Below are 20,252 nucleotides of genomic sequence, written 5' to 3' on the forward strand. Positions count from 1 at the left end.
TAGAAATTGTCATTTATCTTCCCTGAATGGAATTTGCTGCATTCTCTAGTGTGGCCACAGTTGAGTCTAAGGTCACATTAGGCAAAATCATCTTTAAAAAAGTACAAATCTGGTTATGCTGGCCACTTCTCTGCTTGAAATCCTTTAATGGCTTCTCATCACATTTAGAAAATATTCAAAACCTTTTTAATAATATGCAAGGTCCTACAGGGTCTGTACCCCACTATCCACCTGACTTTATCTTACCTTCAGAATGCTCTAGTGATGCTGTTCATAAGCGTTTCTTGAATAAGCCAGGCATGCTCTCATCTCAGGGCCCCTTTCTTCATGGTCCCTCTACTACATACTCTCTGCCTAGATCTTTCCACAGTTGACTCTTCCTCATCCCTTGAGATTTCAGATCAATATCACATTCTAGAGTCTTTCCTTTCACCTCCCCGTGGCTTATCTATCCGTGACCTTCATTTATCATCATCATGAACCTATCATTATCTGAAATTATCTTTGTTATTTGTTTGCTTGTTTGATTATTCCTCTGGGGGCTTCCCTGGGGGCTCAGATGGTAAAGAATCTGTCTGCAGTGTGGGAGACCAGGGTTCAATCCTGGATCGGGAAGATCCCCTGGAGGAGGAAATGGCAACCCAGCCTGGTATTCTGCTGGCCATTGTTCTCTTCCTTTCCACGAGAAAGCAAGCTGCATGAGAGTGGGAACCTTGTATTTTTTTGTTTGTGCCTGTATCCTCAAAGCCTAGTATTCTAGGGAGATTCTAGCATGTAACAGGTGTTCAATAAATATGTTTTTTTCAATTTACTTTTTTGAATGAAGGATAATTGCTTTACAGACTTTTGTTGTTTTCTGTCAAATATCAACAAGAATCAAACATAGGTATACATATTCCCCCTCCCTCTTGAACCTCCCTCCTACCTCCCTTCCTATCCCCCTCCTCTAAATTGTTACAGAGCCCCTAAATATCTGTTTAATAAATGGATGAATGAGGGAGATAAAGCATTTGACTTGTGCTGACAGCCACTAAACCACTTGAATTGACAGTGATGAGAGACTTGGAAGAGCCATTTCACCAAAGAGATGAGTAAGCCAATGGAGGTCACATTGTCAATGTAAAAGCATTCATCTATGGAAATGAGATATGTTTCTCAATAGGTAGATAAACTCCACTTCTCATGGTATATATAATCATGTAATCACCACCCCCCCCCCCCAATCTTCTAAGATTCCATTCAATAAGCTCACTGATTCATTTTCCTTTGAGAAGTCCAACGCATTTCATACACCCCCTCTGGAAAAATCAAGTATTTGTTACAGAACACAAGTTCTTAAGCTGTACCCATAGATTATCTGAAATTGGATGCCATCTGTGAATATGTACATTTTTAAAAAGGAAAATATCAAGCTTTCATCAGATTCTAAATAGGTCCATGATTCCTAAAAGATTAAGAACTTCTTTTACATGAACTCCAGAGAACATAAGCAGGAAAGACTCAGAAATAACATACAATCTGTGATATTTTGGCATCAGTTTATAGCATATACAAAGATGAAGGTAGAAATTTATAAAAATACTTATATATAACTTTTTGAATACATCTGTGATTAAATTCTCCACCATGCATGTGGTAAAAATGATAAAGTTAAGTGGCAGGCTCTCTGAAGATGAGACCCATTTTGCAATTAATTATTTTGGCAGAATGACATAATTGATGAAGTTCAGTTCATTGATTTCAGATTAATCGAAAAATACCAATAATCTTATGGGATTTTATTTTGGTATGTGAAAATTTTCCTCTGTTAAATATCATAATAGCTCTAATCATAACTAACAGCTGAAATCCATCACACTTGATTTTCAGTCTGACTTTGATCAAAGGATCTACTTGAACTTTGTTTTTTAAGAAGCTAAGGCCGAGAAAATACTGACATAATTTATCACTGCATGTCTACTGTTTCATTTATAGCCTAGGATGCGTTAAATAGATTTAGATGTAGATTTCATCCTAATTTAGTTTAGAAACAAGAGATGTTTTCTCTCATGTCATTTATTTATTATTATTATTTTAATCTTTAAAAAATTTTTTTTCCATTTATTTTTATTAGTTGGAGGCTAATTACTTTATAATATTGTAGTGGTTTTTGCCATACATTGACATGAATCAGCTATGGATTTATCTCATGTCATTTAGATGTATTCAATCAATTCTAATCTATTTTAGATTATTGAAAATATCACACATGCCAATTTCTGTTGTTTAATTTAACCTTTGTAATAAAGAATCATGAAAGTGTCATTTTTGGAAAAACATACCTTCAGTGTGTACTGTTTATTTTGCACCTACCACTTGCTAAATGTTAATAGGCTGGCTGTTATTGCCTCCAACATTATATTGTTAGATGGATGAATATATATCTACATCAGTATTTTAAAACATAATATACACATATATCTTCTATAATTATTTTCACAAGATAGTTACCTAAGTTGTTGTGGTCACTGTAACACATAGTTGATATTATTATGTGAATTACATAGTAAATATGAAGTATTCTAAAAAATTAAAGTTTTGCTCTTTTAATTTTCTAGTGCTTCATGGAGGCCTTTTAGCATTCCAGGGTAGATCCATATTTCATATAAAATCACTGTATTCAGAACTCATAGGAAGAGTTTAGAAAATTCTATGTGATTTTGATATACAATATATCCGAGTGAAAAAAGATAAAGATATAATTAGATCAATTCTAATATCTTTTCCTAGTCTTAACATTGTGCTTAGTTGCTCAGTCATGTCTGACTCTTTGCGACCCCATGAACTATAGCCCACCAGGCTCCTCTGTCCATGGGGATTCTCCAGGCAAGAAAAATGGAGGGGATTGCCATGCCCTCCTCCAGGGGATCTTCTCAACCCAGGGATCAAACCCAGGTCTCCTACATTGCAGGCAAATTCTTTACCATCTGAGCCACCAGGATGCCCAAGAATATTGGAGTGAGTAGCCTGTCCCTTCAGGGGAACCCATCTCCAGGGGAACTTCCTGACCCAGGATCGAACCGGAGTCTTAGCATTAACAATCTATATATTCATGTTATCCAAATTATATCATATAAAATTAAAAAATACATCCTGAGTCTACTCTAATATTCTTCTATGTTTTCTTAATAAAATTAAGCGATTGAAGAACCTATCAGAAAAAGTTATCACATGATTTGCTGGCACAAAAATGCCTTGCATGTTAAGCTTTGATACTCTTGTGAATCATAGCAAAGAACAATAACTATAGAGAGATGTTTCTGACTACTGGTGCCCTACTTTTTGGTGTTGAAGCTAGACTTATCCATAAAATATCACATGATATTGAGGTAGTGGCTGCTTTATTATCAAGAAGAGTATCATCTATAGAATGGATTATGATTTATAAATTGATAATAAGGTCTACTGCTCTCTTTCTGTGGGTCCTAAAATTCCACAATTAATTCTATTACCACGCTGGTACAATTTGTAGTATTTCAACATCTTTGGGTTATTTTCCTTTAAAATATAATTTTATTTTTTTTTTGATTACAAAAATGTTCTCCAATGAACAGGATTCATTTTTATTTTCAGGAAAAGTCACCAATTAAAGTTATTTTTTAAAAATTGCTCTTGTATAGAAGTTAATGTAGTCCAGTGTTGAAGAATGGGGTGATGTAATTACAAATGTGGGTTCTGGATTTGTTAATGTAACTCTGACCCTAAATAGTCAAGTGATATGAAAAATAATATAATCTCTGTTTCAGTCTCAAGTGAAAAACTGAAATCATAATTCCTACCTAAAAGATTGTTATGATTGAGTTATTACGTGGCAATGGATGGCCTAGATTCAATGAGACAATTCTAGACAGTAGCATCCAGTCCAACATTTTCTACTAGTGTCCTTGGTCTCCAGCTTTCCATTTTGTTGCTCCTGTAAGCCAGCTAGCAGTTTACTTGGACCTTTACTTCATTTTCCTTTTTTTGTGCTTCAGCCTGTGCGTTTGCTTCTTCCTCCACTTGTCTCTTATGATTCAGAGGTTTCCAAGAAGATGATGTTAAGGCTGGGAGCTGCAGAAGCTTTTTAGTTAGATGCAATCCCTTTTGTCTGCTTCTGTCCAGTCCCATTTGTTCATTTGTTTTTGTTGCCTGTACTTTTGGTGTCATATCCAAAAAATCATTGCCCAAACTAACATCAAGAAGATTTTTTCCTTATGTTTTCTTCTAGTAGTTTTAGAAGTTTAGGTCTTAGGTTTAGGTCTTTAGTCAATTTTGAGTTTATTTTTTGATATGTTGTGAGATAAAATTCCAGTTTCATTCTTCTGCGTTGGGATATTGAGTTAGCTGAACACCACTGATTGGAGAGACAGCCTTTCCCTGTTTTGGCACCCTCGAAGAAGATTAGTTGACTGTAGATGAATTGATTTATTTCTGGGCTCTCTAAAAATCTATTTTAATTTTGTAGAGCCATTTCTGGACAATAACTTTTTGCTTATAGGAGACTTTTCCCAAAATAGTTTGAACCTGGCTCCTACTATTGCAATAATTAACAGTTTGTGTAAATAAATTGCAATACACCAGATTAATAGTTACTTTTTTTCCTAATGACCAGCCAGTCTTTGCTTAACTTTACTGACTTTGCAGAGACATCCTTTTCTGTTACATTTTAACCTCATTAAACAAGCAAATGGTGAGGCTCAAAGGAGCTTACAAGTGACAGAGGATGTCCAGAAGCAGATCTTTTTGAGGGGGAAACTGACCTCTCAAACTTTCCAAATCTCTGTTAATTTGTTTCATCCACTGGTAGCAAACCAGTGTGTTTATGAATAAATTTCTTTGATAGTTACTCTTTGCTTTTTAAAAAATACAAGGTGAAGGAAGTGCTAATTTTTCTTTGACTGATAAACCTTTTCACCCCTATAGTTCTTATGAGGATACTTGTTATATGCTTGGGATATTTTTATAATTTTTAGATAACTGTGTTAATATCAGGCAGCAACTGAGATAGTTCGTAGTTATTATTCATTGCCTCAATCTATCTATAGTTCCATTTAAAGCAAATACTTACAGAACACTCACCATGTACCAGGCATGGTGCTAGGCACTGGCAACACAAAGGTAAGTAAAAAGAAATGGTTTAGTAAGACAGACTTTAACAGAGGAGTTACAATAGAATATAATAAAGGCTTTTGTGGATACATGTGTATGTATGCCTGGGTCCCTTCGTTGTTCACCTGAAACTCTCACAACATTGTTAATTAGACATACCCCAATATAAAACAAAAAGTTAAAAAAAGAAATATCTTTGTTTAAGGATCATCCCTATAGGTGGGCGTTTGCCAAGGGAACAAGGGAATAAGGGCATTAACGGTAGAGGAACTTTAGGTACAGATGTGTAGAACTTTTTAGGCTGTTGTCTGCTGAGATATATGAAAAGAAGGCAAGGAAGGCAGAGAAAGGGGCAGCAGCAGTTCAATGACTAAACTAGATGATGGTTGTGTTTGTCTCTAGTGCTGAGTGTAAAGATGTCCAAATCAGACAAGCAGAGAAGAAGAGATATGACATCATCAGATTTTATAAAGAAAAAACTCTGATAAAAATTCTGAAAGCAGGAAGTGGACAACAGCATCAGATCTCCCACTTTAACAATCTCTCCTTCTCAATAGGTCTCTTCTGTACCGTTAGAGAAATGTGACTGCTGCAATGTTCGAAGAAACAGACTATCTCACTCTTTATTTATCCTTTTAGATATATTTGTTTTAAGGAAGAAAATATAGAAACATAGCTAGAAGAGACCTTAAAAGTCCTCTGGTTTGTTTGTTACATGTCCCACATGGGGAAATAGAATCAAGCCGTATAGGTGGCTGAGGAGCCAGGGTCGTAACCAGACCTACGGCACTTTCTGCTGCACCACTCTGGTAGTTTGTTCTGGTTCTGTTGTTGTTGTTCAGTTGCTAAGCTGTGTCCAACTCTTTGCAGCCCCATGGACTGGAATATGCAGGCTCCCCTGTCCTTCACTATTTCCCAGAATTTGCTCAAATTCATGTCTATTGAGTTGGTAGTGCTATCTAACCAGCTCTTTCTCTGCCACTCCCTTCTTTTGCCTTCAGTCTTTCCCAGCATCAGGGTCTTTTCCAATGAGTGCAGCTCTTCGAATCGGGTGGCCAAAGTATTGGAGTTCCAGCTTTAGCAACAGTCCTTCCAATGAATAGTCAGGGTTGATTTCTTTTAGGATTGACTGGTTTGATCTCCTTGCTGTCCAAGGGATTCTCAAAAGTCTTCTCCAGTACCACATTGTGAAAGTATCAGTTCTGGTTTATGAGAGGAGATCAAATTGGGGATGCTGCTCAGCTCACCTGCATTATGAGTACAACAGAAGATTTCATTAGGACAAATGCATAGTTAGATGAATTCTGATATTCCTGGAGGGAAATAATGAAATAGAGTTTTATCTGATTTGGACTTGATTTATTTCCTCTACATCATCTTCAGCATGAAAGTGATTTGTTTGACAATGGCTTCATATTGTAAAAGCCAGCTTTACATACACACAAAGTGGTTTGGAAGCATATTGTATGTAATAATGTAGCATAGAGTTTCAAGTAGTAGTCATCTACTCTATCTTATGTAAATGTGAAAATCATTTTTCATTTCTATGTTTTCTTTACAGACTAAGCCTATTATAAAAATACCCAATTCTAAGCTACTCCTTTATAATCTTGTGATATATTATAAAAACTTTGAATATAGGCATACCTTGGGGATACTGTGGTTCCAGGAAACTGCAATAAACTGAATACCACAGTAAAGAAACACATGAATTTTTTGGTTTCCTGGTGCAAGTAAAAGTTATGTTTACACTACTGTAGTCTATTACATGTGAAATAGCATTATATCTGAAAAATGTACTTCCCTTAATTAAAAAAAATTTTATTGCTAAAAATTGCTAACCATCATTTGCGCCTTCAGTGAGTAGTAATCTTTTTGCTAGTGAAGAGTCTTGCCTCAGTATTGATAACTCCTGACTGATCAGGGTGGTGGCAGCTGAAGGTTGGTGTGGCTATGGTGATTTTTTTTTAAATAACACAAAGTGAAGTCTGTCAAATTGTTTCACTCTTTCTTTCACTAGACTACTTAGAGGCCATTATAGGGTTATTAGGGGGGTCTAATTTCAATATTGTAGTGACTCAGGGAACAGGGAGGCCTGAGGGGAAGAAAAGAGATGGGATCAGTCTGTCAATGGCAGGCAGAACACACAGAACATTTTATCAATTAAGTTCACTATCTTATATGGGAATGATTTGTAGTGCCCCCAAACAATTATATTAGTAACATCAAAATCACTGATCACAGATCTCCAAAACAAATATATTAATCATGAAAATGTTTGAAATATCCTGAGAGGTACCCAAATGTGACATAGAGACATTAAATGAGCAAATGCTGTTGGAAAAATGGTGCCAATAGATTGCTTCAGGCAAGGTTACCACAAACAAAGCTTCAGTTTGTAAAAAAAAAAAAAATACACTCTCTGTTAAATGCAATAAAATGAGGTATACCCATAGTTATGGTGAATAGAAAAAATAACGTGACAAAAATTTAAAATGCAGTAGTTAATAGATTTAGTTAATATAAATTTTTTATCATTTTACCAGAAAATTTATTTTTAAGGTTTTCCATTTTAATAATGAAGATTGTCTTTTTTGCACTATTTAATTTGAACTTAATGTATTTGCTGTTTGAGAAAGCGGCTAGGAATTCATGTTGTTTTAGCCAAGGAATGGTTTCCAGGGAAAAAATGGTCTTAAAGAAGGATATATTTCAAATATAAAATAGAATTCTCAACTTAAAAATTTGCATATAGTTTTGGAGATGATTAAATTCCTTTGGCTCTTTGATGTAGACATGTGTTGTAGGGTCGTTTTAAATATGGAAAAGAGTTCATTAAAATGAGTTTGTTACTTAAAAATATGTAATCTCTCGGTATTTAAAACAATGAGGAGACCTGCTGACAAGAAATTAAACCGCTCTTAGCCTGGGAACTGTGATCGCTTTGGTTCTTGAGAGCCAGTCAATGCGGATCCCTGCACACCAGCTTGGCTTTTATAATATCAGATATCCTTCAGTTTGGATTTAATGCCCCAAACTACTCAAACACACAGATGGATTAGAGGTTTCAAAAGGTTGTTAAATAATTTCATTGTTATAGCTGATGAAAATGTATGTTTCTGAACCACTCTGTAATTACTCTGAGGGCTAGCATTGTCTAGATTGGTATTTATTTGGGTAGGTCCCTAATTTATCTAGATTGCAAGGAGAAATATCAATAACCTCAGATATGCAGATGACACCACCCTTATGGCAGAAAGCGAAGAGGAACTAAAGAGCCTCTTGATGAAAGTGAAAGAGGAGAGTGAAAAAGCTGGCTTAAAACTTAACATTCAAAAAGTGAAGATCATGGCATCCAGTCCCATCACTTCATGGCAAATAGATGGAAAAATGGAAACAGTGACAGACTTTATTTTCTTGGGCTCCAAAATCACTGCAGATAGTGACTGCAGCCATGAAATTAAAAGACACTTGCTCCTTGTAAGAAAAGCTGTGACAAACCTATATAGTGTATTAAAAAGCAGAGACATTAATTTGCTGACAAAGATCCATATAGTTAAAGCAATGGTTTTTCCAGTAGCCATATATGGATGTGAGACTTGGACCATAAAGAAGGCTGAGCACTGAAGCACTGATGCTTTTCAACTGTCATGTGGAGAAGACTCTTGAGAGTCCCTTGTACTGCAAGGAGATCAAACCAGTCAATCCTAAAGGAAATCAATCCTGAATATTCATTGGAAGGACTGATGCACAATCCTGAATATTCATTGGAAAGACTGATGCTGAAGCTGAAGCTCCAGTACTTTGACCACCTGATGCAAAGAGCTGACTCATTAGAAAAAACCCTGATGCCTCGAAGGATTGAGGGCAGGAGGAGAAGGGGACAACAGAGGACAAGATGGTTGGATGGCATCACCGACTCAATGGACATGAGTTTGAGCAAACTCCGGGAGATGGTGATGGACAGGGAAACCTGGTGTGCTGCGGCCCATAGGGTCGCCAAGAATTGGACACGACTGAGTGACTGAACAACATCAACTAGTTTATCTACTGTTCTTTAGATATATCCTATGTAATATAGGAGAAACTTAGGTCATATTGAAAGTTATGTAGTATTTCAGAAATAATTTCTCTGATTAATTTCACAATTAATTCACCTTGACTGAAATGCATGTTCATTTATTCATTAAAAAAATATTATTTATTTAGTTGCGTCAGGTCCTACTTACAGTGCATGGGCTTAGCTGCCCTGCAGTTTGTGTGATCTGAGTTCCCTGACTGGGGGCTGAACTAGTGTCACCTGCACTGCAAGGCAGATTCGCAACCACCTGGCTACCAGGGATGTCCCTCATTCATTCTTTAACTTGTTAACTAAATATGTATGTGTTACGCTCTGAGTATTTTCCAGGCACAATTCTAGATGCTGGGTTACAGCAATGAACAAAAGAGATGAACTTGACAAAAAGGAACTTTTTGTTTTAGAGAGAGGAGACCAGGCCATAAGCAAATGAGTAAAGAAACAATACTGGAGGTGGTTAAAAAGTGCTCAGAAGAGAAATAAAACAGAGCAAAGGGAGATGGAAGATAAAGGGGGTGATGTGTATGCTGTTTTGTATGTGATGACCAAAGAAGATTTCTGATAAAAAATATAAGCAGAGTCCTGAAGGAAAGGTGGTAGACCTAAGCAGAACTCGGGTGTAGTCGTTACTGAGCAAAGAGAACCATAAGAGCAATGGCATAGATACGTGTTATTATTTCATATCTACTAAAAAAGAGACTGGGATAGAAAAAAGGATAGGTAACTGTGGTAGAGTCACAGCAATGCTGGTGGGCGGTGCTGGGATTTGACCCTTAGTTTTCAGAAAGACATAGGAAGTATAGGGAAGATTAAGCTGTGTCTGGGGAAAGAGCATTCTATGCAGAGCTAAGGCCCTTAGGAGAGCATGTCCTTAATCTGTCATGAGAATGGCAAAGAAGTCAGTTAGACTGAAAGATGGATTTAGGGAAAGAATGGTGGGAGATGAGACTGGCCGTGGTAGGGTATAAGAAAGAGTTGTACAGATTGTGTAGAGCCTTGTAGACTGTTACAAGGGCTTTGGATTTTATTCTCGGTGAGCGTTTTGAGCAGAAGAGTGATATAATTTTATTTATGTTTTCTAAAGATACTCCAGGTGCTATGTGGAGAATGCCCTGTACAGGTAGTAAAGGTGCCAGTAGGGAGATTATGTAGTAAGCTCAATAGTCTTGATCAGAGAAAAATTATTTGGTTTGTTCTAAGGTGGTAGTGGAGGAAGGGGTGAGAAGTAATTGGATTCTGTATATATTAATATTTTGAAGGAAGGGCCATCGAGATTTACTGATATGTGAGAGCAGATATTATAGTAAGTCTGTAGTAGACAAATCCTAATTATATAGTCAAAACAAGCATGTTTAAGTGGATTCACTGATGAAAGTGTCCACTTTCAAAATATGCATTTCTTTAACCTGAAGGCTTTCAACATATTCCTGCTAGCACCATTTTCTGTTTGACCTACATAATGCTGCCTAGAAATTACTCAGCCTTCATTTATATAAAGAAGGTGTGATCAACATCTAAGATTTCTGCACAATATGTTTATGGGGAATTGTATATCAGTTTTTATTACAGCAAACTCTGCTGTGTTTGGTTATTTTGAGTTAATGAAGTCATCTCAAGCCCTATTATCTACAAGACAGAATCTGGTCTTTTGGTGACATTTTAACTAATTCAAACATTTATACTCACATACATTAAAGACATACTGTATTATTAACAAGTGTAAGGTAGGTGACCCTACCAATTTAAGAAAGTTGAAAATAGCCGTTAGGAAAATATGCAAATGAGAGTTCCTACCTAATGCATTTGGAAGAAAATTGTCTTGAATTATTAAATTTTATGTATTATCTCACATCATCATTTACTCTTATGTTCTGTTTCTTTTAAGTCAAAGTAATTGTATGATATTTGGCAGAGTAAAAAGAAACTCTCTTCTTCAGAGCAGGAGAAACATTTTTTTTCAGGAATAGCGAAATACACATTAGCATTATGAATTAAATGACATGATGATGTGCCTATACTTTGAATAACCTTATGGAGTTAAAACTGAAGAGTTTGTTGCATCATTATGTAGACTCAAAAGGGCAGTTAATCACTCTATTGTGGAACTACTTCATAGTTGTAAAGTTTTAGGAAATAGATTTGGGTTGGATATAGAGATTTGGGATCCATGAGTGTACAGCTGCTTGAAATCACAGTCTAGATGGCACCTCCCAGGAATGTATGCAGGAAGAAAATCAAGAACCTGGTAGAAGAACCTCAGTGACATTATGGAACGAAGATCAGGTGGAAGGAAAGGAATCATCCAAGGCTGCTGAGCAGTGAGTGAAGCCAAAGAGTAGGGATGAGAATCATTATAGAGAGGCTGGAGAAGATGTTAAGAAACGGATAGTTACCAGTGTTAAATGTAACAAAGACAACAGATAATACAAGGGCTGAAAATAATATATTGGACTCAGTAATTAGATCTTTAGCTAGAACAATCTCAGTGGCATGCCAAAGAGAGAAGGCAGATTTTAGTAAATTGAAGAAAAAATAGGTGAGAAAATGAGTCAGAATACAGAAGCTTGAAGGAAAGAAATAATATGTGATCAACTAGCAGAAGTGAGGGCATGAGTATTATAGGCCAAAAGCAGGAAACTCCTAGAGAGAGAAGGGTCAGGAGGAAGAGAGAATAATTATTGGAGCAAGTCTCTTGCTGAGGCATCATGGAGAACATACAGGAAGGATAGATTTTTTTGTAGGAGGAAGTGTCTTCCTTTTGATACAGAAATAGAGAAAACAAGAGTGTGTTGTGGGGGTAAATTTTGGGGTCCTCTGAGGGTGGGAAATGAGAAGAGAAAATGCCCGAGTTCATTGCAGATGTTTCGTCTTGTGTCTTTACCAGCACTACACTTCTATCTATGATGCAAATAAAGACATTTCAGTATATTTGAAAGTAATTGATCAAGTTTTCTCTTCTTCATTCCTGCACCTCCCCCTCCCCCCACTGAATAACCACAGTATCATTTGTGGAGATATCACCATATAATTTTAGTTATGTATTCTTGGCATGAGATATATAGACAGGAGCTGGTATAACATACATGTAAATATGGACATGATTATCCTGCACATTTTCACAGAAGTAAAAGTATTAGGCAGGCATATCTGAAACATCTTTTAAATTTCATTTTAAGAATTTATTACATTGGGAGTTAAGTTTTATTTGGACAAAGAGCACTAATATAGAACCAACTGTAGAGTTAATATTTTAGTAGAATGGTCCAGAACAATTTTCATTTCACTGAGGAACTATGAGACATGTGAGAGACTGGTGATACCTCTGAGTCCTCCAGGTGACACAAGGCCTGAAGTCAGAGTTCTTCCCTCACAGCTGAAGCATTCCAATGTGTAAGACTGAGTATCGTTATTTTGAGAAAAGGCAGAGAGGGACTGTCTTCATGGGATAGAATTTCAGTAGCTAAATTGTTTGATTAAATGATGTCTTGCTTCTGTTTTATTATCTAATTTATTGTGTACAGATGGGCTGAAATGAAAACCACACTTTTGAATGCTTGATGAAAGGCATAGAGAGTGATGGAGAGTATTTTCTAAAGATTAGCCCCTTTATCTTCCTGTTACTTTCTTTTTCAGTGAAAATAAACACACAGCTAAATTGCATTGTTTAAAAAAAAGGAAGAAATGAACTGTATGTAGGCCTTAACTGTAAGGATCATCTTTTTAATGATGCTAATGTGAATTACTTTTAATAGGATTTAATCTCATGGGTTGGAGTAGTAGAGAAAGAATCATCTCAGCTATTTAAACAAAATGTGCCTAAGTGGTGTATAAGGATTCTAAATAATATTAGCATTCTATAGGTAAAGCAGTTGTTGAACCTAATTAAAAATCATCATTCAAAATAGAAAATTATATTCCTATTAATATTTAATTTCTTTATATCAAATTGTTCTTTTTTGAGAAATGGTAAGAAAATTTGCCTAAAATGTTTATATAGAGCACCATTCTATGTAGTTGACACTTTGGAGAGCATTTTTTTCAGGAATCATTTTCCAGTGATTAAAAATCTTTTGGATGTTAGTATAATAAGAATTTGTTGTTCGTTGTTCAGTAGCTAGCTCATGTCTGACTCTTTGTGACCCCATGGACTGCAGCAAGCCAGGCTCCTCTGTCCACTACTATCTCCTGGAGTTTGCTCAAATTCATGTCCACTGAGTCAGTGATGTTGCGATGAAGAAAAAGATAGACAACTGGATAAATGATGCTGGGACAGATGACTATTTAGGAAAAGATAATTTCCTACCACATATATGTATATGTGTGTGTGTACATATATATATACAGCAAGAATTTCCAGATAAATTAAACATTATATATTTATCTACATATATATTTATAACATTATATAACATTATATATTTATTTATATATACATGTGTGTGTGCATAGTCACTCAGTCGTGTCTGACTCTTTGTGACCCCATGGACTGTAGCCTGCCAGGCTCTTCTGTCCATGGAATTCTCCAACAAGAATACTGGAGTGGGTAGCCATTACCTGCTCCAGAGGATCTTTTCGACGCAGGGATCGAACCCAGGTCTCCTGTGTTGCAGGCAGATTCTTTATCATTTGAGCCACCAAACAAGACATTGTTATTCACCTTTCAAACAACAAAGATGAAACTGACATCGAAGTGAGGGAAACCGGGCTCTCTCATAAAGTACTGGTGATATCAGTATAGGGGACATTACGCAAGGTGCAGGTCCTTCTTCACTGAAGCATAATTGATTCAGCTGCTGGGGCTGTGTCATCTGCAGGGATTTGGAGATTACCTTAGCAGAAGAAAGCCACCCGAAGTCACAATCCTTCCTTAGGTCGTCCACACCCAGTGATTGATCATTGTGGTTGCATAAATCCCTAGTCAGCTCAAGTCAACACAATTCTGAACAGCTTTTCTAGCTTCAGAGGGCAAGTACAGCTTTGTCTTGTTTGAGGGTAAACTGGTTATGGACATCAAAAGACTTAAATGCAGTTTATTGTTTGACTCAGTGATTGCATTTGTAAAAAAGTAGTCTTGAAGACAGGAAAAGATGTATTTCTAAGGATATCACTGCAGCACAATTGACAGTATAGAAACTGTATAGACAATTTACATGGCCAGCTGTTAGATAGTCACAAAATTGTTTTGATCACAAGGCCATGAAAAATGAAATTATGGAAAAACATTTGACAGAGTACAAAAATACTTATGTATGTAAAAATAACAGATTTCTAAGAAACATATTCAGCATAACCTGTTTTCAAAGTACATATCAATGTATACAAAAAATATAGAAAGGAAATATAATAAAATGTTATCATTGGTTTCCTCTAAAAAAATAAGGTTATGGAACACTATTTTCTTTGAGCTCTCTGACTTTTCTAAATTTTCAGCAATAATAAGAAATGTCTTATAAATTTAGGGGAAAATGCGTATTTTACTTTTTAGCAGATTTTTTTTTTAACTCCTTCACAAACACATGAGAACTGTCATGGAATCTGCTTTGATTCTGATTTATTTTGTTTCAGGAAGGGATGAGGGAGGAGTTCCCTAGAAACACTTCCTATTTGTAGCTGTTTCCAATGGGACACCTGCTCCCCTATTATATATGTGTATCTTCCATGTGAGGTTTCTTTTGGTGGTGGTGGGGGAACAATACAGTAGGTCTATACCCTTGACTTTCATCTTGGAGCCTAAGACTGAACTGACGACTACTCAGAACCTGTCAAAGGATAGTTAATAGAAGGACCAGTTAGCCAACCATTTTTTTCTAGGGCAATGGTTTGGAGCTGACTAGAGATGGGATAGGGAAGGAAAGTAAAGAGCGGTTACTGAAAGATAGGGTCTCAGGCCTTCTCTGTTCCTTCTTCAAGTAGAGTGGCTGTACTTTGATCTATTTTCCATGTCTGACTTCTGAGTAAGATATACTTGGAATTGAGTTTTCCTTGGTTTAAAATAGTCTTTGAATGACAGTTTTCTATGGTCTTCCAGTTCTATCCCTTAGATCACTCAGAAGTATTTGGACTCCTATTAATTTAACTACCATTAGAAATGTCTCCAGTGAATTGTGAATCAACATCCACTTTATATAAGGGGTAAAATAAAAATTAGTCAGTGAAAACTTTTTTTTGCCACTTTCTTTTTTTAATTGAAGGATAATTGCTTTACAATGAAAAACATTTTAACGTTTTTCAGAAGCACTTTGGAAGATTCCATCATGTTGATATTCAACACCCTTTTTATACAAAAGGCATGTAGAAGATTTCTCCTTGAACTTAGGATGAGGAAGACTTTTTTCCTCTAGTGAAATTGACATGAGATTCAAAAACATTTGTTTATTTATTTATTTATTTTTGGCTGTGCTCTGTCCTCTTTACCGTGTGGGCTTTTCTCTAGTTGCAGTGAGCAGGGGCTACCCTTTGTTGCAGTGCGCCGGCTTCTCATTTGCGGTGGCTTCCCTTGCTGCGGACACAGGCTCTAGGGCACACGGGCCTCAGTGGTTGTGGCACATAGGCTCCGTAGTTGTAGCTTCCGGACTCCAGAGCATAGGCTCAGTAGTTGTGGCTTAGCTGCTCCGAGGCATGTGGGATCTTCCGGTACCAGGAATCAAACTCATGTCTCCTGCATTGTCAGGCAGATCCTTTACTACTAAGCCACCAGGGAGGTCCCCATCATGAGATTTTTAATCAAGAACTAAACAGCTAACTAAATTTCCATTTTTGTTTTGTCTACAAGTATGCTTGGTGTCAATTTGTAGTAATTATCTCATTTTTCAACCATTATTATGCAAATATCTTTCATTTTAATGATTTATGATATCTCTTATTTTCATATATGACCTGTATACTTATTATGTGTTTTTATTATAACACATTCTAAAACTTTTTGACAAGTAACTGGAATATACATTATAAATGATATTTTAAAATCTCATAGAGACTAAGTGCTAGATAAAATATGACATTTATAACTACAACTAACTTGTTTATTATATGCATGCAAATAGTATGATAGATCTTTGGTTAATAATGTTTCATTTTACATACTAGATCAGTACTTCCTCTCCCATCCCACCCTTCCATCACTGTGGACTAGTATACTTGTATTACCAAGGTCCTATCTACCTGCACAGCTCATGAACTGCTCACTCTAGACCACATATTTTCCTTAAACATTTGCTTTTCTCCTCATGGCTGGGAAAGTAGTTTTCCTGGTGCATATGGAATGATTAAGGCAGAACCATGATATATAAAAATGTTTTCATAAGTTTCTAAACTGTACTGTATAGAAAAAAAAGAAAACAACTGTGTGGGGGGAGCAGTAAATATTAAATCACTCTTTTTAGGGGAAATGAGTTTTTGAAATTCACTGTGTATGCAATTTGAAGTGTAGGATGTTTCCATAGGAAATGAATGATTCATTTCAACTACAGAAAAAGGCATTTCATTAGTCAAAATCCTATCCAGATGAGAATTATATGAATCTGGTAAGAGATTATTTTTCTATTTTATATCTCTATGTAGTAGAACAAATCTTGTTTTCCCTCCATAATTAGTAGGTATTCCATCTGTTTTTAAACACTTGGGTACTAAGATCTGGAAAAAGAGGCTCATTCTTCCTTTTTGTTCCTCCAGTGGGGGATTGCAGCATTTTGGAGTTGTGTGAAAAATCTGCACTTGTCTGTCTGAGTGAGATCCTTGGTTCCCAGTGAGGGAGTGGTGATGATGTCAAAGCTTTTCCTGAGTAGCCCTGGTATGGACTCGCCCATTCCCTAGGGCAATTGAAGGTCTGAAAATGAAGAGAGATGTAGGAAAAAGTAGATCTATACAAATATCATAAAATAGCTATGCTATTATATTCCCTCTGTTAATAGAACTAAACAGCTTAGACTAAATATTGTTTACTGTTTAGTTTTTCTACCTTACAGTCTTTTTTCATTCACTTATTCAACAAATATTTGTGGAATACCTATATGTAGGGATACAGTGGAAGCAAGAAGGATATCATCTCTGGTCTGGTGAAGTTTAGAATCTAGTGTATAGAGAGGCAGGAATTAAATAATTTTCACAAGTATATATACAAATCAAAACTCTAATATTTTAAAGGAAAAGTTCAAGGAGCCTTACTTAAAATAGGGGCAAGGGTGGTAGTGGGTAGTTAGCTTAGACCTAAAAATGAATAGGTAGGTATTATCTAGGTGAGAAGTGAAAGTGTAGAGTATTTAGGCCTAAAAGTTAAGTTGTAAATGTAATGAGCAGCTTTAAAGTTATAACACAGACCACAAAATGAGGAATGATTTATAAAATGGAAATAAAAAATCAAAGAGAATTCTTTCATATCATCCTCTATGTGTTGCGTCCGACTCTGCAAACCCATGAACTGTAGCCTTCCAGGCTCCTCTGTCCATGGGATTCTCCAGGCAAGAATACTGGAGTGGGTAGACATTCTTTTCTCCAGGGGAGCTTGCCAATCCAAGGATTTAACCTGGGTCTCCCGCATTGCAGGAAGATTCTATAGTTTCATAAGTCATGACATTTTGTATAATTTTTACTGCAGCCTTTTTATCATCATTATTTTTAACACTAAAGGGCAAGTTTTCTTATCATTAAATTCTTAGATCTTACTTTTGAGGAATTCCTTGGAAAACCAAAGATATAAAAGGTTACTATTTTTCTAGTTTGTTGACAATCTTGGAATTTTGAATGTTGCCAGCTTTTCCTGAAGGATTAGTAGGCTAAGACCTTTCCAGAACTGATGTCTGGTCTCCCAGAACTATCATTTGTTCTATCTCTGAGAAACATCTTCCATGAAGGATGATTTGTCTTCAATAACTTTTAGATCTTAACATGTTTTAATTTTGGTTCATTGACCTTGTATTGATTGTCGTGTGGCCTGAGGCTGAATGAACTCTTCTTTCAGATTTACAGAGAGAGCACCATGGGAAATTAGGATCATATGGTAATTCTTGTCTTGTGGACCATCATATCACAAATTTGCCATCCTTTACATTATTCCCACTTCCAAACTTTGTCCTTGAATGACTTGTGTATAGTCATTTTGGCAGGCAGTTATATGCACACAGGTTGTGTTTGCTCCTTGGAAGAAAAGCTACGACAAACCTAGACAGCATATTAAAAAGCAGAGATATTATTTTGTCAGCAAAGGTCTGTTTAGTCAAAGCTATGGTTTTTCCAGTAGTCATGTATGAATGTGAGAGTTGAACTACAAAGAAAGCTGAGTGTTGAAGAATTGATGCTTTTGAACTGTGGCATTGGAGAAGATGCTTGGGAGTCCCTTGGACTGCAAGGAGATCCAGCCAGTCAATCCTAAAGGAAATCAGTCCCGAATACTCATTGGAAGGACTGATGCTGAAGCTGAAACTCCAATATTTTGGCCACCTGATGCGAAGAACTGACTCATTGGAAAAGACCGTGATGCTGGGAAAGATTGAAGGTGGGAGGAGAAGGGAACGACAGAGGATGCGATGGTTGGATGGCATCACCGACTCTATGAACCTGAGTTTGAGTAAGCTCAGGGAGCTGGTGATGCACAGGGAAGCCTGGCGTGTGGCAGTCCATGGAGTCGCAAAGAGTCAGACATGACTGAACAACTAAACTGAACTGAACTGTGTTTATGAATATATAAAGGTCTAAACATCTAAGCAAAAAGCAAATACTGCAGTCAATTATCCAAAGGCTTTATCTGCATGAGGTTCAACATGCAGAAATTTACCTTCACCTGTTTCCTCTCCATTCCTGGAAACTCTGAGAAGACATTCAGGCCAATCATAGCCCCCAGGGAGACTGGATCTCACAGCTCCAAGCTCACAAATATTTTATCAAGTCCACTATCATGGATTGAAGTGTACTGCCCCCAAATTCATATTTTGAAGCTTTAAAAATCCCCCAGTACCTCAGAATGTGACTTTATTTGGAAATAGGGTGGTTGCCACTGTAACTAAGAAGAGATCAAGCTGGAGTAGGGCAGGCCCCTAATCAAATGTGACTTGGTGTCTTTACAAAACGGAAAAATTTGGACATGGGCTTACATGAACAGGGAGAACACCATAAGAAGAAGAAGGCAGAGATATCAGGGTGATGTTTCTGCAGGCCAAGGAATGCCAAAGATTGCCAACAAGCCACCAGAGGCTATGCAAGAAGCATGAAGCAGGTTCTCCTTCACAGCCCTCAGAAAGGACCAACTCTGCTCATACCTCAGTCTCAACCTTCTATCCTCCAGAACCATGAGAGTAAGTTTCTGTTGTTTAAGTCACCCAGTTTGTAGTACTATGTTACAGCAGCCCGAGCAAGCAAATGCACCCACATTTCAGTAGGGCTACTAGAACCCAAGTAAAGTTGGTCAAGTATTCAAACCCAAGTAAAAAAAACTTTGCCTTTGTTGAAGCTCTCTTCTTGGATTTTACAGGTTCTTTCCTCTCTGTGATAATCAGTGCCTTCTCCCTCACCTGGCTCTTATGGAATATATATATTTTTTCCATTTCATCTCTTTTCATACCTGATCTACCCTACTGCCTCCCCTCCTCATTTTCTACTAGTTTCTTCTATTGTGCCTTGAGAAAACCTGTCCATCTTCTCTGAGTATTTCTTCTGCTTTCTCACTTTAAATAAAGACCTGCATTTTAATCCTGACTATTAGCATATGATTTGAAATCTATCATAAGGACTGATGTTGAAGCTGAAACTCCAATACTTTGGCCACTTCATGTGAAGAGCTGACTCATTTGAAAAGACCCTGATGCTGGGAAAGAGTGAGGGCAGGAGGAGAAGGGGACAACAGAGGATGAGATGGTTGGATGGCATCACCAACTCAATGGACTTGGGTTTGGGTGGACTCCGGGAGTTGGTGATGGACAGGGAGGCCTGGCATGCTGCGGTTCATGGGGTCGCAAAGAGTCAGACATGACTGAGCGACTGCACTGAACTGAACCAAATCTTGTCGCTGATTCTTCCTCTGTCTACAACCATTTTTTCTCCTCCCTCATGCCTACTC

Source organism: Odocoileus virginianus, chromosome 1 (assembly GCF_023699985.2).
Source record: "Odocoileus virginianus isolate 20LAN1187 ecotype Illinois chromosome 1, Ovbor_1.2, whole genome shotgun sequence".
NCBI lineage: Eukaryota > Metazoa > Chordata > Mammalia > Artiodactyla > Cervidae > Odocoileus > Odocoileus virginianus.